Raw genomic sequence first — 20,103 nt, forward strand, 5'->3', positions numbered from 1 at the left:
GTTTGGACTGCCTGGCCAAAGGACGAGATTTTGTCTTCTCTCACGTTTGAAGTGCAGCAAAAGTGATCTTGTGTCTCCTGGAACAGAGAACTCTGTGCTGATCTCTACATTTAATATAAAGAAGGATTGGGCAGCATGAGATGGATGTAGGAGTGTAATAAATGCATTGATGCAGTGGTGGAATAAACAGCTGTGCCTGCACATTGTTCAAGTTGTAACATTCACTTGTTTGCTGAGTGAGCTGCTCGGGGCTGGCCCTTTTCTTGTAGTTTGCTGCAAGAAATTAAAATAATTTAAGTGGGATAAACATTTCTTGTTCCTTTTCTGCCCATGTAGAGGAGAGCAGTGATCAGAGGGGTGTGTGAGTGGAAGGGAACTGCAGGAGCCAGCTCAATGCCAGCAGCTCATGGAGAGAGGAATCTGGAATTCTGGAATTAATTATGGAATTCTGTACAGTTTGGATCAGCCAGACCTGCCTTGTGCCCTAAACCTCTCCAGCCCAAAGGTTCACCTTGCACTGGCTGCTCTGAGGTGTTTTCCTTATCAGGAAGATAACGTGGCAGCCAGGCTGAGGGAGGTGAGGAGCTGGAAGGATCTAGAAAATAAAGTGAGAGATTCCACGCTCTGGGTTAAAAACCACAGGGAAACAGGGCTGGGAGAAACATTTCCTTTTCTTTAAAAATCTAATCAACATGCACAGAGAATAACCCAGAATAACTGAGAATAACCCAGATCCCCACAGCTCCCACTAAATGCTTTCATTATTTAGCATTGCCCATTTTTTATGGCAACAGTTGACATTAGATTATTAGTGACCTGGGTGGTATTTGATTTTTTTCCCCCTGGAGGTTAAAGACTTTGTAGTTTCCTGTTCTAGGTCCTTTTTAAAATTCATTTTAGGGCATGAAAAATATATTGTTCCGTCAAGTTTATTTCTCTGACATTTATTCAGTGCAGAGTGTGATCCTAATATTAAAGGTTTTTGATTTGAAGCCCAGGATACAGACAAGGCTTTTCAGTGGTCTTCCCTAAACCAGGACATTTCATCACTGCCTGGGAAGTTATGATGTTGGAACAGCATAATTATTTGAAGGAGTGTTTGTTTTTCAGGGATTTGTGGGTGATATTAGATGGCTCAGCCCAGTTGTGTCACAAGGTATTAAGGTTTCTGCCTGCTGAAGTCATGGAGCTGGGCCTATATAGAGCCATAAATAATATTGTGGGAGAGCCAGTGACAGACTTTGACTCCAGCTCAACTCTTTATTACTTGTTATATTAAATTTAAACACAATTGTTGAATTCCTTGCTGTGGGCAAAATGCTTTTTGATGTCTCCTTCTATTAAAGATGTAACATCCCTTTTAGCCTGTGAAACTCACTCTTGCCAGGTGTGTTTCTCCAATAATTAATGATGCCAGCAGAATTAATTGGGCTGGCACCACAGGGTTGGGTATCCAGTTGGGAATTATGGGGTGAGGCCAGTGGAATTAAGCACATTTTGATTGTGGGGAAAGTTCACGGGGCTCAATGATGAGATGCTCATGGGCATTACTCTGTAGGAAAGGGCAGATCCAGGCTGGAACATTTTTTAAACTCTGGAAATATGAAGGACAAATGCAAGAACTCCTAGGAAATTTGAAAGCATTTGTTGACAATTTGAGATACAGTCAAGGTTCTCCTCTTTATCAGCACAGAAAGTGCTGCCAGGGAGCCCCCAGACACCACAAATCATCCAGGCCAGTGCAGAGGCTGAGCAGATTACAAAGGAAAGGCTCTGGGGCAGGCAGCACCCTGAGAAGTCATTGTTTAGGGCCTGCTGTATTTTAAATGGTCATTTCAGCTGCCATTAACTCCCATCCCTAATTAGGAAATGGATTGATCTTTGCTGGAGACTGGCAGGTGTCCCTGGCACGTCAGAGCTCTGCATAGCAATCAGATGGTGAACATGTCCACTGAGTTTCAGACAGGGGAAAAACAGAAAATCCATATTTTAGGCAGCTGTTGTTAATTATGCTTTGGGATTGGTGTTGGAAACAACACTCCATCAGCAAGGCCATCCCTGCCTTCCTGATCTTCCTTGTGCTTTAAACTGGAGAAATATCCTTCCTCACCCTGTCCTAAGGAGGTGGGAAACAGCAAATTTCATCTTCCTCCTTTGTGCCTTCAGATTTCCTCCTGAGTCCTCTCTTCTCACAGAACTTCAATAACCCAATGGGAAAACATCTGAAAATGCAATAAAGTTCATGAGGCAGCATTATCAAATCTCCATTCACAGGGATGGATATCCATGGGTATGGAAACATCCGGCTCCTCACTGGACACTGAATTCCTAATTCCCATCTTCCCCAGCAGCCTCAGATCTTTTGTGTGTGAATAACTCAGTGCTGCCTCACCCCAGCAAGGTGTGAATCTGGGAAAAGCCCAGGTCCTGCTGTGCCAGGGACACCCAGAGGGGTTGGTTTCTAGCTCAGTTTGGTTGCTTGTCTGCAGGTTTGCATCAAAAATTATTGTACAGAGTTATTGTAGGTGATTAAAATAGTTGGATGTTGGAGAGCTGTGGTTTTTCCTTGTTTTTCCAAGGAATATTACAGCCTGAACATGACATGAATTCATAGGAAAGAGGAGAATCAAACCTGTCTAGTGAAGGCTTGAGATTCCTTCATTTTCTTCTCTCCTTTTATTATTTTTGCCCAGTGATTTCCCTGTGGCCCATCCTGCTGAATTCCCAGTGCACTGTGGTGGGAAGGGGTTCCACGGGGATCACCAAAGGCATCCCCTGCTCCTGGCAGATCAATACTGGACTTATTGATCAGTTTGCTTTGGTAACAGGTTGACTCTTTTGGGAATCCTTCAGGATTGGATTAAAACCAATGAGTTATTTTGCCAGTTCAGCAAATGCTTTCATTTAGAAATGGCAGCTTTTCATCCTGACTCTGTGCGTAGCCTAAAACCACAGAATTTAATCATTCCTTATTAATTCCATTTTCTTGAAGCACTGAAGTGCCCTACACCTGCTGTGGGTCACAGCAGCAAGGGATTTTCTGTTTTCCTTTCCAGTCCTTTGCTGGTGGAATATTATTTCTACTGGAGAACCTGGACTGATTTTGTAGTTCAGAGGACTTTTCTAATCTCTCCTGAGCTTAAGAAGATTGCTCATTTCTGAGGAGTCTCATGGTCCTGGGGGCAGGAACATCAATGCTGCTCTGAGCATTTCCCCTCTGGGAAGGAGGTGACTTGTTTTCGGTGATTATATTTTTTGGGAAAGAACTTCTCCCTTCATTTTCTGGAACTGTTTGATACCTCAGAAAATAAACATTAATTTGAAGTTTGGCAACCAGTTTGTGCCACTTTTGTGTGTAGATATTTGAGGACTTCAGTCCTACTCTGAGGCAGATCCCCTCAATAAATGTAGCCCCTATAATCTTAAATAGTGATTTTATTTGTGGACCAGGCAAATTCCTTGCTGCTTTCTGGAACATTCCTCAGGTCTCTGTGCTGAGTAATGCTGCAGCTACTGAGTAAACCTGTCCTCCCCTCTGGTTATAAACAAAACAACTGTAAAACTGGTAACTTCAACTCCCATTAATAGAATGACCCTCAGGTGTCAATAATCCCAAATTATTTCAGGCTTTTAAGAGTTCCTATTAGACTTGGGAGCATGCAGATGCCTAAAATGGCCTTGAAACCCAATTAAGAGTACTAATGGGAAGACAATTTGTACTGACTCATATAATTTTGAAGAACATTTAAAACACTGATGACTCTCCAAAGACAGGGAAAATAAGGGTGAGTGCTGGGAAATCAAAGGCATAAAGAGTAAACGGCTCCTGTAAGGTCAGCATGGCAGCCTGGATTCTCACTGGGGCTGTGACAGATGCTTGTTATTCATTATTAACCTTTGCTAATTGTCTAATTGCTTGTGGTATCAGTGGGAGTGAATCACCTTTCTCATCCTCAGTATGAGACCCTCATAAGTGCTGTGCTTTCCCCCCAAGTTTCCTGAGATATTTGTGAAATAATTGTGCTCCATTTGAGAGGCTGAGGCACCACAGCAGGAGAAGGTTGGTGGGAGGAAGCTGGCAGGGAGTTGGGCAGGCAGGTCAGACACTGCCATGCCCAGGAGATTCCCAGGTGTGGGGATGATGGGGATTTCAGGGTGCAGAGCTTCCCAAATGTTATAGATACATGTTAAAATATTGGCTTTTTGCAAATATTAAAATGGATTTTATATGTGTGGTGTTAAAGTAACTTTGTTATAAAGTTTTTATTTCTGCTGTTAATTAAGCTCAGTGAAATAGCTGATATCAGTGTTTTTGTGTTAAAATGCTGCTGGGATGGGATAACATCCAGTGAACACAGGATGAGCACCCTGCTGCAGATATTCCACTTATCAGCACTCAGGGTCTGAAGGCAGAGTGGACCAAAGCCCAAAAACAGGGGATAAGAATGGATTAAAACCACAACCAAGGAATCTGCATGCTCTAAAAGGGTGGAACCAAGGAGGAGCCATGCTGAACAATTCTTGGAACATGAAACTAGTTTGGGGGAAAAGTTTACTATGCATAATTGTTTATGAATATGCAACAGGCTGATGCAATAGAAATAGGATGTAAAGGGTGTTCCCAAACTAGCAGGGGTGCTCTTGGCTGATCCCACAATAACCTTTGCTCTGTGGTCCTTGTCTCCTATGGTCCTTTATAAACTTTTTACATTTTCCCAGGAGAGTGAATGTTTTTCACACAAACTGTCAGAGCCAGCCCAGGTCTCCTTGTGGGAACCACAGAGATCCCTCCTGTCTGTCTGAGATGTTTGAGCACAGCTGTGCACATGATCCTTCCATCTGATACCTCAGTGATCTCTGCTGGGAGAGAGAGGGCTCTCCAGAAGGGAAAAGGGAGGGAATCGAGGCCAGGATTTGTGTCTGAGAGTTCAGCTGAAGGCTCCTGCTCTGCTCAGGCCATGCAGGGAGAGCAGAGGCTGATTCCCTCTGACTCCATCCTGAGCCAGATTTCCTGAGCTCTGCCTTCCCAGCCTTCCTCCCTGAGAGCTGCCAGCCCACATCCACAAGTGCCACTGAGCCTTCTTGAGCTGTTTATTGAATTTCTGGAAGTATCAGAAAAGCACTAAACCAACAACTCAGCTCAGCCCTGGTGTGTGCTCTGAGGTAAATCACCCTATCCCGTGCCAGGAGACCAAGGCTTCAGTAAAAAGGAGCTTGATGATCTGATTCTAATTAGTTTCTTGATATAATGGCAGTAATTTTCCTTTCATGATGGTTGCCATTGCCCCAGCTAGCAGGGATAATAGGCTTGGTTTCCTCAAAGGCTCATTTCTGATGCAGCCTCTGTTGAATCTTAAGCAATAACAACCAGAAGCCCATGGTTACTTCAAAATTATGGAATTTCAGTGGTTAAAAATGTCATGTTCTCTCACCTGAGTTGTTGACTGGGAATTGCCCGTATAAGAAAATGAACAGTCATAAAATTAAAATATGGCTTGAGTTGACTCCAATTCCTTCTAAGATTATCTTTTTGTTTCCTTGCTGATTTAAACACCTGCAAGTTAAAGTCCTCTTGAAACCAGAAATGGGCAAATAAAATTTTTAAGGAAATTAAACAGCATGGGATGGGATGTGTTTACACCAGTAGAAAAGCAGAATGACTCCACAGAAGATAATGAAAAACAAGGGAAACAAATGGACTGATCTTAGTGACCTAATGGGTGAAACTTCATTAAAATAACATTCAGTTTTGGTTACCTGAACCAAAAACTGAATGTTTTGGTTCAGTTAACCAAACTGTAATTTTTGTACAAAATTACACCTGAGCTGCAGAGCTATCAAAACTTGCAGCTTTAATTATTTTATTTTCCTTTTTAACTTATAAAAATTTCATTCTCCACAGCTGGATTAGAATTGGATGAGGGATCTTCACTTTTCCCCCTCTGTGATTTGTACAATCCACTGATGGATTCAGCTGGGGAAAGCTGTCTGAAGGTTTTGCCTGGTTTGAGCTCCTTGCCAAGCTTTACTCCCTTCATGAAGAATAATCCTACATCTCCCTGCCTTTGTCCTGCATTAAATGGAATTTCCCATTATTATTTCTTGCACCTATTTACCTTTCTAAATTCTTCAAACCAAGGAGTGCTCACAGCTCTGAGGCCTTGAGCTCTCCAATTCCTCATGCACAGAACACCTGCTGACTCCTGTGATAACTCAAAAGCCTCTGCTGGATTGTTCCTGAATTTTGAAAAGCAAAATACATTCACAGTCCTCTCTTAGTTATGAGTAATAATAATCCAGACTCTGATCCACTGCACACTTATTTATGTGTTAAGGTGTAGCCATATGTGTAGTGCCTTAGGAATAGTTTATTAAAGAAAAGCCAAATTGATTCTATGCTGCATTTTCTGTGATGTTCATTAAATATTTGAAGTAAAATACTTATAAAGAATGTATGAAGATGCATTTTGAATGAAAATACATAAATGGAGAAAACACCCACTGGAATGTGCTGATTGTTTTCATTAAAACATGAAGTGTGAAGATGTATTTCTGTTCTGCCAGGAGTTTGTGCTCAAATGTTCTGGAAGATTCACAGCTCCTGAGCATGTTCCCATCCTGCACAGCCCCAGACACACAGAATTTGTGAACAGTTCTTCTGTTTGAGAGCTCTGTGACAAGCAGCCTGAGTGTCTCCAGCAAGGGATTGCCCTGAAGTACAAACCAGAACACAGCAAAGATCAAATCCCAGCCAGAGCAGAGAGTGAAATACCAAAACCACAACTGAGACCCCAGGCTGGCAGAGCAGCATGGGCCAGTGAGGCTGTGCCACCATCAGCATGGAACAGCAGCAGTTCTGGTGCTTCAGTGCATTCTACCCCAGTAATAAATAATGAAATAAAATTAAATTGCTTGTCCTTACAGCAGGGCTTGTCACTGTGGGCCCTGGCAACAGCAGTGAGCATCACACACCAGGGTGCTGTCTAAAAACTCAGGAGTCCAAACTTGATCTCAGCTGGGAGAATCCCAGGAGCTGCAGGAGTTTTATTATAACTTAAAAGCCAGGCTGCTGTTTCACCTTTATTCTCTCCCCTCCCCAAATAAAGGGAATATTGACAAAATCTCCATGTCTGGCTGGGCCAGCTGAGGGCAGCTCCATGGAGTGCTGGCTGTGGCTGAGGTGCCAGTCCCATGGAGGCTCTGGAGATGCTGCTGTTCACCAGGATTGTTTTTGGGGTCACACCTGAGTCCCAGCCACAGAATAATCCTGGCTGGAAAATCCCTCCAGGCTCATCCATCCACTGAAATTCAGTCCTGTCCCACTGCTGCTCCAAGGCTGGCTTGTGGTGTTTGTGAGGGTCCCAAAAATGAGGTGAGAGATGAGAATTTGACTCCATGGTCTCAGAAGGCTGATATATAATATAATATAATATAATATCATATCATATCATATCATATCATATCATATCATATAATATCATCATATTATCATACTATATGTTATAATAATATCTATTATATAATAATATTGTTATATTATCATAATACAATTATATATATTATAATTTATATTATATTACATTACATTACATTATATTACATTATATTACATTGCATTATATTGCATTATATTGCATTATATTACATTTATTATATTTATTTATTATATTGGTACACTAAAACTATGCTAAAGAAAGAGAAAGGATACATCAGAAGGTTTAACAAGAATGAATAATAAAAATCCCTGACTGACTCAGAGTCTGACAGAGCTGATGGTGATTGGTCATTAATTAAAACCAATTCCCATGTTTGGATAAACAATCCCCAGACCACATTCCAGAGGAGCAGAACATGGAGAAGCTGAGGCTTCCCACCTTCCCAGCAGAAGAAATCCTGGTGAAGGGATTTTTCTGAAAATATCACAGTGACAGGGGCTGGCGCAGCTGCTGCCAGCCTGGGCTGCTTTGGAGACAAAAGCAGAATTTCCTGGCTGTCCTCAGTGAACTCCTTCCCTTCCTGGTTCAAACCAGGTATTTTCACCACATCCCTGTGAATGTTTCCTACTCAGTGTACACATGGAAATAACTCAGGAATTTAGATTCTTCATTTCTTTGAGTCCTGGGATCCTCTCCCAAAATGGCCTGGAAGTTTTCTCCTTGTGCAGTTCCAGCTGCTGCTCTGGGGGTGATGTCCGTGTGGGATTGGCTGTGTTTTCCTGGTTTCCCTGGGCATTCCCAGCTTTGTTGAGTTTTCCACAGGCACAGCTGCTGGTGCTGCCATTTGGGGTCTTTTCAGCCACATCTAAAACAGTTTCCTCCTAATTCCTTCCTGGCCTTATCAGTTCTGCTATCACACCCAGGCCTCTTCTTGCAATGATATATTCAGTGTTACTAGGACAAAAAACCCATTTTAGTATCTTTTATTTAGAAAGAAAAATAAAATTATGGAGTCACAGCAAGTGTTGCTTGTGGACAGGGCTTCCAATGGCTTCAGGTGCCTCTTCATTATTCATTTTGCATGTTTATTACTGAGGAGAAAGAATTACAGGTGTCTTGAGGGCCATCTGTGTTCAACTTCTGGGTAAAAGACACTGTCCTAATGGCAAAAAAGTAATTAAAAAATTACCTACTTGGCTTTTCTGTTCTTATGGCAGAACTGGAGCCGAGCTGGAGCATGTGATGTTTTTAACAGAAGTTATTGAAACACTCCCTGGCCAGCCCTTTCACCAATATTTTTGCAGCAATTTCTGATTTTTAATCTAAGTCTTGTGTAACAGCATGGCCTGGTGTGGGAGCCTGGCAGGGAAACCTTCAGGTGCTCCCATTTGGAATCTGCTTTGCTGTCCCTGACCCCAGGCAAGGACAGAGCTGCTGCCCTGGGCTGGACACTGGTCAGTTGTAATTCAGGAAATAGAAATAAAACCAGGAAATATTCATTATCCTGGTTTGATCTGCCCAGGGGGACACTGAGGCAGAGCTGGTGAAGGAGCAGAGATGTCAGGCTGTCCTGGGCTAAATCAGGCAGCTGATTTAGGAGCATAAGAAGATTAGTGTCCAGTGCAAGGTCTGGAATAGCAGCACATCCTCAGTGCCCTGCTTTGCACAGCTATGGATTGGCTGGGGGGATGAAGGGAATTTGCCCATTCCAAGGAAAGTCAGTAGCAAAATATTATTTCCACTGTTCCTCAAGCAGTCCTCTGCTCACAGGACAGCTCTCCATCATTTGTCACTTTTCCACGGGTAGAAATTCCATGTTTGAAAAGCAGAATGGGATCTGATCTGTCTTTGACATCCTGCTAAAATAAACCCCCAGATCTACACAACCCCACATTTTGTCATATTCAAATTTTAATGCTGAGGCTTGAACCCACATTTATTTATTAACCACAATACATTAACAACATGCATTTAACAGTTTAATTAGAAGCACCCCTTCTAAAGCCAGTGCATTTCTGCTGGGAAGGAAATCAAGGACATCAGAGTGCTTCCAAAGCCTTCAGCATCTGCTTCCCACCAGGAGAAGTGAATTCTGTAACATCAAACCTATTGCTGTGCTCCTCCCTGAGTTCATCTGAATCCAGCTGGATGCTCAGAGGAGTTGCTGGGTAATTACTCAGTCATATGTGCATTTAAGGCTTAAATTGTTCCTGGAGGTAGAGCCCCCTCATTCTGGATTTCACAGAAAAACAGTAGAGAACTGAAAATGTAAAATGGAGTGCTTCAAAATGTGCTTTGCAGTGCTGGTTAACTCTGTCCACATCTCTGCAATCCTTCAAATTTACAGAAACAGGGTGGAGTTAATGAATGTTATGATATTTTTTGTCCTCCTTCCCAAGAAACTTTGTTTTCCAGGAGCAGCTGAAGCAGCAGCAGTGCTGTGAGTTGTGTGAAACTGAGTTTCTGGATTATTTTATGTGTTTCTTTATTATTTTATGGGATTATTTACCATAATGCAGCAGCCAGGGTTCTGCTCAGCCACCCAAAAACATTCAGCAAGATCAGCCTCAACATTTGGTTCCTCTCTCTTGCCCTGGCTCCCTGGGATGGATGAGGGCTGTGCAGGATGGAATGCTCCAGAGCATTGTTATCACACTGAAATACTGAGAGCTGTCCTGGTGGCAGGGATTAGTTTTATTTATGTACCAGCAGCTCTGAAGAATGTGAGGATATTTGTTGTGTTAGCTGTGCTTGTCAGAAGGAAACAATTCCATGCTGACTGTGATAAACCTGAAGCCATTGTTCTAAAAGATGGGCTGGACCTCAATTTCAGAGGGGGAGAATTTTAATTTCTCAGACACTGAGAGGCAAAAAAAGGTTGTGGTTAAGTTTTACAGCACATTTTGCTTTCCTTGGCTGAGATTTTTCATCCTGATGAGATAAGCTTCCTTTTTAAGCAAAATTTCTCTCTTTCCCAATACATTCACTTGGGAGGTTTCAGCCCCTGGGCTGCTTGATAATGAGATTGCAGATGTTTGCTTTTTTAAACAGATTACTGAGGTGGCTGAATGTGATATTGAGATTTAACAGTTGTTATTAGGACTCATCTTCCTGCAGGTCTGGGATGGCAATTTCAGTTTAATCACTGCAACCCAGAGTTATGAAGTTCAGCTAAAATAACTATTTGCAATTATGTGGCTAAAGCCTCATGAGAGAGCTAAAACTCACCTCAGACTGAGATCCAGTAAACAAATTTCCAGCCCTTCCCTTTCCTTGCAGGACCCTTCTCCCGGAGCTCGGGTGTTTGACACCTCTCTGGCTCAGGGGGGTGATGGGGCCAGGCTGGACAGGGCCTGGAGCACCCTGGGGTGGTGAGAATGTCCTTGTGGAGACAGCCAGGAAATGCAGATGTTGAAGATTGCAATGCAAGATGTTTTCCATTCCCATCTGTATGGCAGATTACCTTTGTCAAGTGGGCAGTTTGCCTTATCTCTCTCTTTGAGTGACCACAATCACACCTCCCTGGGAGGGACATTGCTGATAACAGCTATTGAATGTCCCTGCATGGCTGATAAGAACTACAGCATCCCATTGGGAGATGTGAGCCCAGAGGGAGGAGCCAAGCATTCCTACCCAGATATAATCCAGAGGTTTTGAGACACCAGCACGGCTTCTCCACTGGATTCCCCAGAGGAACAGCAGCTGCCTCTCCTTCCCCTGGATCTTCAGAGGAAGAATCCATCCTTCTCTACAGGATCCCTGCTCCAGCAGAACCACCCCTGACACTGCAGGAGGGCTGAGCCACAATTCCAATGGGACTGCCACCAACACCCTGACCCACAGGGTGTCAGGCTGGGTTCTGACCCTGTCAGTGTTGTTCTAGTGAACTGCGTTGTTTATTTTATCTTTTTTTTTCTTTTCCCTATTAAAGAACTGTTATTTCCTGCTCCCATATTTTTTGCCTGAGAGCCCCTTAATTTAAAATTTATAGCAATTGGGAGGGGTGGGGAGGGTTTACATTCTCCATTTCAGGGGAGGCTCCTGCCTTCCTTAGCAGACTCCTGGCTTTCCAAACCAAGACAACAGAGCATTTAGCTCTGGAATCTTGCAGGAGCCCTTAGCAAGAGATTTAAAATTATCTAAATTTAAAATATGACTTGGTTAAACTTCCTGGATGGTTATCCCTGCTCACCTGAGTGGGGAGGACATTCAGAAAAAACCTTCTTTGATGGAAGCTTGTTGTACGGCACTAAATGGTTATTTAGTTGTTGTTCTGCACTGGGTGATTGGAGATTTGCACTGAGTAGTGCTTATATTTCACTGAATAGTTTGTTTTATCACATGGTTTGTTTTCCCCTCTCATGGGATTCCCCTCTCTTACCACAAGGTTTTTCCCCCTCTCCTCACTACCCCTTACAGAAGCTCTGGCAGATTTTCCCATTTTCCTCTCTGCTCACTGGGATGTGTTTTGCCCTTTCCTTTTGGGGTCTGAAGGAAGCTCTGCCTGTCAGAGCAGAGTCCACCTGAGCACTCAGTGACTGCCCCACATCTGGAATGAACCTCTGGAGAGCAGCACTGAGCACCTCCCTCCCTCCCTCACCCCAGGAAAACCCAAGGCCATTTTCTGCACAGAACAGTGAAGAGGGAGGAGCACTGTGACTGTGGTCACAGGGGTTTTCAGGTGAAGGAAGAGACGAGAATGTTGACCTCATGTTCAGAAGGCTTGATTTATTATTTTATTATATATATACTACATTATAACTATACTAAAAAGAAATAGAAGGATAAGGTTTCCTCAGAAGCTAGCTAAGCTAAGAATAGAAAAAAATAAGAATGAATGATAACAAAGCCAGATCTCTCAGACTCTGTCTGAGATGGCTTGGTCCTTGATTGGTCATTAATTATAAAAATGCAAGATAGCCCAATCAAAAATTCACCTGTTGCATTCCACAGCAGCAGATAACCATTGTTTACATTCTTTTTCTGGGGCCTCAGCTTCCCAGAAGGGAAAATCCTGAAGAAAGGATTTTTAGAGAAAAAGATGTCTGCGACAGAGCTCTCCCTGCTGACCTGTGGGAAATGGGACACTGTGTACGGGAGGGAAGGAGTGCTGAGCTCTGGGTGTCCTTCAGGCTCCAGCTCTGCAATTCCATCAGGATTTGGGTGGCCTCTGGGGCTCTGCCACCCCTGCATGCCCGCCCTGGCTCTGGTGCTGAAATCTCTGCTGTTCTCAGCAGCCCCCAGCTGGAACAGCCTGGATTCCAGCACAAAGGAACATCCTCTGAATTCCTCTCGCTCTTCAAACCCCAGAGCACGACTGAAACTTCAATTACTGAGGCAAAGACCTTGGGGAGCTTCAAATGAGGATTAGACAATTACCTGCATAAGAATGGGTGAGATAAAAAGGTAAAGGCTGTCGAGTTCCCTGCATCTGCTTATGAATTCCTCACCAGCATCCAAGGAAAGCAGAAATCCCACAAGCACTGGCACCAGTGCTCTCCTGCAGCAGTGACTTTGGGGTATCTCTGGGTTGCTAAGAGATGTTTTGAACAGCCCTCATGTTTCAGGTTTTGCACTCTCTGCCACCCAGGCTCCTTTGTGGTGGGAAGAGATGATGCCTGAAATAGCTCAAGCCCTTGGAATGTTCCCCATGGAACAAGAAGGGTGTTGCCAGTCATCTGGGGCTTAGCTGAGCTCCAGATAGGTCGATTTTGCTCATGTTTTTAAATTTCTGCCTCTGTTTTAGGTTTGTCTTCCCCCAGGTGCCTGAAAGTGAAATATCCTCCTGAGGGGGGCAAAGGGGTGCAGATCTCTGGTAAAAGCTTGGCTTGTGTCTGAGCTCAGCTCCTGCAGTGCCTCTGTCTGGGTTCTGCCTCCAGGGAGAGCCAGAGCTGGGATGTCCACGTGCAGCTGGAGTTCCTGGAGGCTTTGTGGTTCTCCTGCCTTCACAGTTCCCAACCCTCAGCCGAATTCTGTCCCACTCTGTCCCCCTGGGCTGTGCCAGCCTGGCTCCAGGGGTGTCCCAGCATCTTCTGGGATGTTTCCCAAACACAACTGTCTGTTTTCCCCTCTCAGTGACAGCCCTGAACCACATTTGTGGCTTCCTGGGCATTCCCAGTGCCAGCAGCACATTCACTGAGGTGATTTAGGTTACAAGATGTTATTGGGGGTGTGAGTTCTGTCCCCATCTGTCAGAGCTGGGGCAGTTCTCTGCTGTTCCTGGGGCAGTTTTTCCTTTCTCTCTCCCACACCAACCCTCCCTGCAGGAGATCTCTGCTGTCCATGGCCACTGAGTGTCCCTGCAGGGCTGATCCAATCCCAGCATCCCATGGGGAGATGCTCCGCCCAGGGGAGGAGCCAAGCATTCCTCCCTGGATCCAATCTGGGCCTGGCACAGCACAGCAGCCTTTGCCCCCTGCATTGCCAGAGGAGCAGCTTTCTGCTGCCCTGCATGGCCAGAGGGAGCCCAGGCCCATCTGCAGCAGCCCTGGAGCTGCAGAGGAAAACTCCCCCCTTGTGCAGGATCCCTGCTGCAGCAGAGCCACAGCTGGCACTGCAGGAGGGCTGAGCCCCATGGGATGGGGCTGGGACACCGCCCTGGCACACAGGGGGCAGGGACTGCCCTCACTCTGGTAGGGGTGTTTTGTACTATTCCACTTGTATTTTAATTTTCCCACTAAAGAACTGTTACTCCCATATCTTTGCCTGAGAGCCCCTTAATTTCAAAATTAGAATTATAATATATAATATCATAATTATAAATTATATGTATAATGTGGTGGTGTTTGAGGTCCCCAGGATGAGGGAAGAGATGAGAATCTTGACTCTATGTTTCAGGAGGCTGATTTATTATTTTACAATATATTAAAAAACTTATATACTAAAACTATACTAAAAGAAAGATAGAAAGGAGACATCAGAAGGCTAGAAAAGAATGAATAATAAAATCTCATAACAGACCAGAGTCCTGACACAGCTGGACCTGTGATTGGTCATCATGTAGAAACAATTCACATGAGACCAATCACAGATGCACCTGCCACGTCCCACAGCAGCAGATAATCATTGTTTACATTTCCTTTCTGAGGCCTCTCAGCTTCTCAGGAGAAAAATCCTAGCAAAAGTATGTTTCAGAAAATATGTCCGTGACAATATAATTATAATTATATATTATATAATATTATAGATTGTATAATATTTATATTATATAGATAATTATTTAATATTTATATTATATATATAATTATTTGGAAGGAGGGGGTTTATATTTTCCATTTCAAGGCAGGCTCCTGCCTTCCTTAGCAGACACCTGGCTTTTCAAATCCAGACAGTGAGTCAGATCCTCCTGAAACAAAAAGAGCCTCCTTCTTCCCAAAATAGGGATCCTTTCCCAAGAAATGGGGAACACATTTCTCTGAGGTTGTGTCACCCCAGGATTTGTGGCACACAGGAACAGTTTGGGTCTCCCCAGCAGAAAGAACTGAAGCACACACAAAGTCAGGTGAGAAAAATGTTGTTCCCTCTGGTTTGTGAAATGCCACTCACTGAGGGGCTAAACCCACAGAAATAACATCTAACAATATCCTGTTATTTTAGATAAATCTCAATCTGAGTTACCTACAGACAGCCTCTCTCACTCTTCCCCTCATTTCATACATCATTGACCAATATTCCCATGCAGCCATCTCCTGATAGAAAGGAAAGATTTCCTCCTAGGCGAGGGGAAGAGAAATGAAAATATTATTTGCCTGCACAGATCATGTGGAGCAGGGAAATCAGGTGGGATTATTTATTCAGCAGAAGAAGCAGGAGCACCAATGACAAAGAAAAATATCATTTATAACCCAGGAGACACAAGCACTTTCCCTACATGTGGAATCTTGCTTTTATTTGTTGTGCTTGTGGCACTGATGCGTTTATTTAATTCCAATACTGATGTAAATGTGATTTCCTGTTCTGTTGCTATCACTCAGGCAAACTTCAGGGTTGCTGGATGGGCATCTTTGCTCCTGAATTCTTTTGTGATTGCAACTCGAGTAGTTGTGTTTATCTCTGAATGATTGATTGCAATAATTACCTAATTGATCAGGGCATCCTGCCTTTCCCAGCTCTGGGGTTCCTCTGGCAGGGATTTCTGTCTCCTTTAGGCCCTCCCAGCACCCTCTCCATGGCACTCTGGTGTCCTCAGCAGCTCAGGCACATTCCCATGCAGTGTCTGGGCATCTGAGCTCATTCCCAGCAGCTCCTGTGGCAGCCAGGGCTCAGCACCCAGGGGATTTCCAGCGCAGAGGGGTGTCAGGAGGTGCTGAGCCATCTCCTGCAGGCAGCAGAGCAGCCCTGATCTCATCCTGCTGCTCTCCACAGCCCCATCCCTCGCTGTTACTTTCTGTAGGGCCAGCTGGATTCTGTGAAACTCCTGATTCACCCCCCTGAAAGAGCCAGGAATGATCAAATTGTGACTTTTTCCCTACAAATGAGGCCACTTGGATATAATAGGAGTGTAATTATAGAACTTGGTGCTCACCACAACTCTGATGTAACACTCTGAAGTAAAATAAATCAGTGTAAGGTCACTTTTGTTTATCCAAAGTCTGTGAATGCCAGAGAATTACAGGAGACATTTCCAAACTTTTGATTTTTCCAATCTGCTGTTGGATAGGCAGCACTAGGAGGGGGGAAGCTGCAGCATTTCCTTCTGTACAGATAAGATTTGTAAGGGCTCTGCTCCTGCTGGTGACACCTGTGGAGTCCTTTTAACAAGCCAATCTCTCAGGATTCCCAGCTGGCAGGAGCTGCTAAAACACTCCAGCAGTGACTTGTGGATTTTGACAACTCCTTCCCATCAGCATCCCGCTGGGAAGGGCCTGGCTGCAGCCAGGGCTGCTCCTCAGGAAAAGTGCCTGGAATCTCACTTTGTTCTTCCCTCACCCTTAAATTCTTCAGGCATTTGCAGTGTCCAGTTATGGGAAAAAAGGAAAAAAAACACCAAGCTACTGGAAGAGGGGAAGCAACACATTTGTGGTTTATTATATTTGTGTAGCATCTGTATTGAATTATATTTCAGTGAAATCAGGGATAGAAGTTGCTCCTTTAGCAGCACTGAGAGTCCATGAGGGACAGGGCAGTTTCACCATCAATTTCCTGCTGGAAGTGAGGGGTTAAGCCCAGTCCTGCTGTGCTTTACAACCTCACAATTAAAAACCCCACAGAGGCACTGCCCTGCCCGAGCTGCTGAGCAGCGACAGCCACAGAAACTGAGCCCAAATCTCTGAAATGTCCCCAGAGGACATGGCAGCCTGAAGGACCAGGGGAGGCTGGAGCTCGTTTTTACAGCTTCAGTCAGGCCTTGAGCAGGTGTGCAGGCCTCAGGATCTCACATTAAAATAATCAGAGAATCCCTGGGTTGGAAGAGACCTTCAAGACCATCGAGTCCATCCCAGCCCCAACCCCTCACCCGAACCCTGGCACCCAGTGCCACATCCAGGCCTTGTTAAACACACCCAGGGATGGGGACTGCACCACCTCCCCGGGCAGCCATTCCAGAACTTCATCACCTTTCCATAAAGAACCTTTTTCCTGATATCCAACCTGTATTTCCCTTGGCACAGCTCAGGCTGTGTGCTCTGGTTGTGTCAGTTCCTGCAGACAGAGCCCAGCCCCAGCTGAGCACAGGCCCCTTTCAGGAGCTGTGCAGTGATGGGGGCACCCCTGAGTCTCCTTTTCTGCAGGCTGAGCACCCCCAGCTCCCTCAGGGGCTCCTCTCAGGGTTTGTGCTCCCAGCCCCTCTCTCTGGATGTGCTCAGTGTCCCAAGGTCCTTCCCAAGCTGAGGGGCCAGAGCTGGGCACAGCACATTCTTGTGGCCAAAATGCAGGACTTGCCACTTGGACTTATTAAACATCATCCTATTGGACTCTGCCCATCCATCCAACCATTCCAGGTCTTCCTGCAGAGCCGTCCTACCTTCCACAGATGGACACAGCTCCCAGCTCACTGTCCTGTCCTGGTTTGAAAAGTCAGGCGTGTGCTGAGGAAGGCAGGAGCCTCCCCTGAAATGGGAAATGTAAACTCCCTCCTCTGAATTATTATAATTTTGAAATTAAGGGGCTCTCAGGCAAAGATATGGGAGTAGGAATAAGTTCTCCTCATCTGCAGTTCCTAAGTTCCCTCCAGCATCCAGTAGAGAACAAAGGTTGGTCTTACCCTTCCTTTTCCTATTAATGTATTTGTAAAACCATTTTTTATTATCCTTTACACAAGTTGCCAAATTAAGTGTGAACTGAGCTTTGGCCTAATTTTTCCCCTACATGCCCTAGCAACCCCCTTAAATACTTCCTGAGAGACCTGACCCTCCTTCAAAAGATGATACATCCTCTTTTTATTCCTAAGTTCCTCCAAAACCTCCTTGCCCATCCAGGCTGGGTGTTTGCCTCATTGACTCATCTTTGGGCACACAGGGACAGTCTGATCCTGTGCCCTCAGGATCTCTGCTTTGAAGCATGCCCACCCTTCCTGATCTCCTTTGTTTTTAAGGTCGGCTTCCCAAGGAACTCTCTGAATAAGTCTCCTAAACAGGCCAAAGTCTGCCCTCCAGAAGTCCAATGTAAAATCTTATTGATGTTCCTTCCGATTTCACCAAATATTGAGAACTCTATAATTTCATGATCACTGTGCCCCAAGCAGCCTCCAACCACCACATCTCCCATCAACCCATCTCTATGTGCAAACAGCAGATCCAACACAGTCCCTCCCCTGTGGGCTCACCCACCAGCTGGGACAAAAAATTGTCCTCCACACACTCTAAAAATTTCCTGGACTGCCTCTTTTCTGCTGTATTGAGTTCCCAGCAGATGTCTGGCAGGTTAAAGTCACCTACAAGAACAAGGGCTGCTGATCCTGAAACATTCTCCAGCTGTTTATAGAATGAGTTCTCCACCTCCTCTTCCTGGTTGGGTGCACAATAACAGATTCCCAGTAGGGTGTCAGCCTTGTTGGCCTTCCCCTAATTGTCACCCATATGAATTCAACTCCATCCTCATTAGTTTCAATACCTATGGTGTCCAAAGCTTCCCTAATATAAAGGGCCACCCTCCACCTCTTCTCCCTTTCCTGTCTCTCCTGAAGAGCTTGTAGCCATCCCATGCAGTGCCCCAGCCATGTGAGCCATCCCACCACGTTTCCCTGATGGCAATTACATCACAGCTCTGCTGTTGGACCATGGCCTCCAGCTCTTCTCATTTGTTACCCATGCTGCATGCCCTGGTGTTATTGGGCTTGCAAGGGTCTTTCAGGGTGAAGAGAGAGACGAGAATGTTGACTTCATGTTCAGAAGGCTGATTTATTATTTTATGATATATGTTACATTAAGACTATACTAAAAGGAATAGAGAGAAAAGTTCTCAGAAGCTTACTAAGGTAAGAATAGAAAAGGAATTCTAAACAAAGGAGCTCTCTCTGATTCTGTCCCAGAGAGAGCTCCGTCTTTGATTGGCCCTTAATTGTACACATGCAACATGGGCCAATCACAGATCCACCTGTTGCATTCCACAGCAGCAGATAACCATTGTTTACATTCTTTTTCTAAAGCCTCAGCTTCCCAGAAGGAAAAATCCTAAAGAAAGGATTTTTATGAAAAGATGCTGGTGACACACTGGTATACATGAACTCAGCTGGGCTGCTGATTTCACCCCTGACTCATCCTTACCCCCCTTGGGCCTGCTTCCAGCCAGCCCAGCCGCATCCCCTTCCCCTTCAAACCTAGTCTAAAGCACTCTCAACAAGTTCTGACAGTTCATGAGCTGAAATTCTTCTACTCTTAACAGAGAGATGGAGCCCATCCAGTCCCAGCAGGCCAGGTGCTGTAAAATTGCCCTGCAATCAAAGAACCCCAAATTCTGCTGATGACACCAACCCTTGAGCCACTTGTCGACAATGTGGGTTCTCATAATCAAACTTAAAAGGCTCAAGAAGATACAGTAAGTTCTGAAATGGCACCTTCAGAGCTCTAAAAAGCCAAAATCGAGGCATAAAATTGCTGCAAGATTGAAAGTCTTCCTTTCAGTCCCAGAGAACTCCTTAGAATGATGAGGTGGGACCAGCTGAGGGAGGCACCCTCAGACATGAACAGCTGGGACAGTACAGGGTGAGCCAGTGTCACCCCAATGGGGACAGTGCTGTCCATGGGTTTTGGGGAAAAGAGGGGCCCCAAGGGCAGAGTGGTCATTGGGGACCCTGTGGTGGCCACGGGAAGGGTGTGAGGGCTCTGCAGAGCAGGTGGGGAGGAACCGAGGGTCTGGAGCCAGCCCTGGGACAGGAGGGGACAGGGACACACAGGGGCTGCTGCTCTGGGGGCACTGCCACGGAGCTGGGCAGGGCACAGGGCACATCAGCTTCCAGCAGCCACGTCTGGCCAGCCCCGAGTCCACCTGGCTGCCCCTCAGGCAGACCTGAGGCGTTTGCAGCAGCAAATTCCAATGCAGGCACTGCCAGCAATCACAAACACAGAGCTGAGCAGGAGGGAGGGCAGGAACCCGGGCCCTGCAGGGCACAGGGACAGCAGCCAGGCATTCCTGTGGGGTTTGGCTTCTGTTCCCATCCCTGTGGAGTTCAGGTTCTATTCCCATGCCCATCCACATTCAAAGTTCTATTCACATCCCTGTGGGGAGTTTG

The sequence above is a fragment of the Melozone crissalis genome, unplaced genomic scaffold (assembly GCF_028551555.1).
Source record: "Melozone crissalis strain CALT ecotype California unplaced genomic scaffold, PUWL_Pcris_2 ptg000068l_1, whole genome shotgun sequence".
Taxonomy (NCBI): domain Eukaryota; kingdom Metazoa; phylum Chordata; class Aves; order Passeriformes; family Passerellidae; genus Melozone; species Melozone crissalis.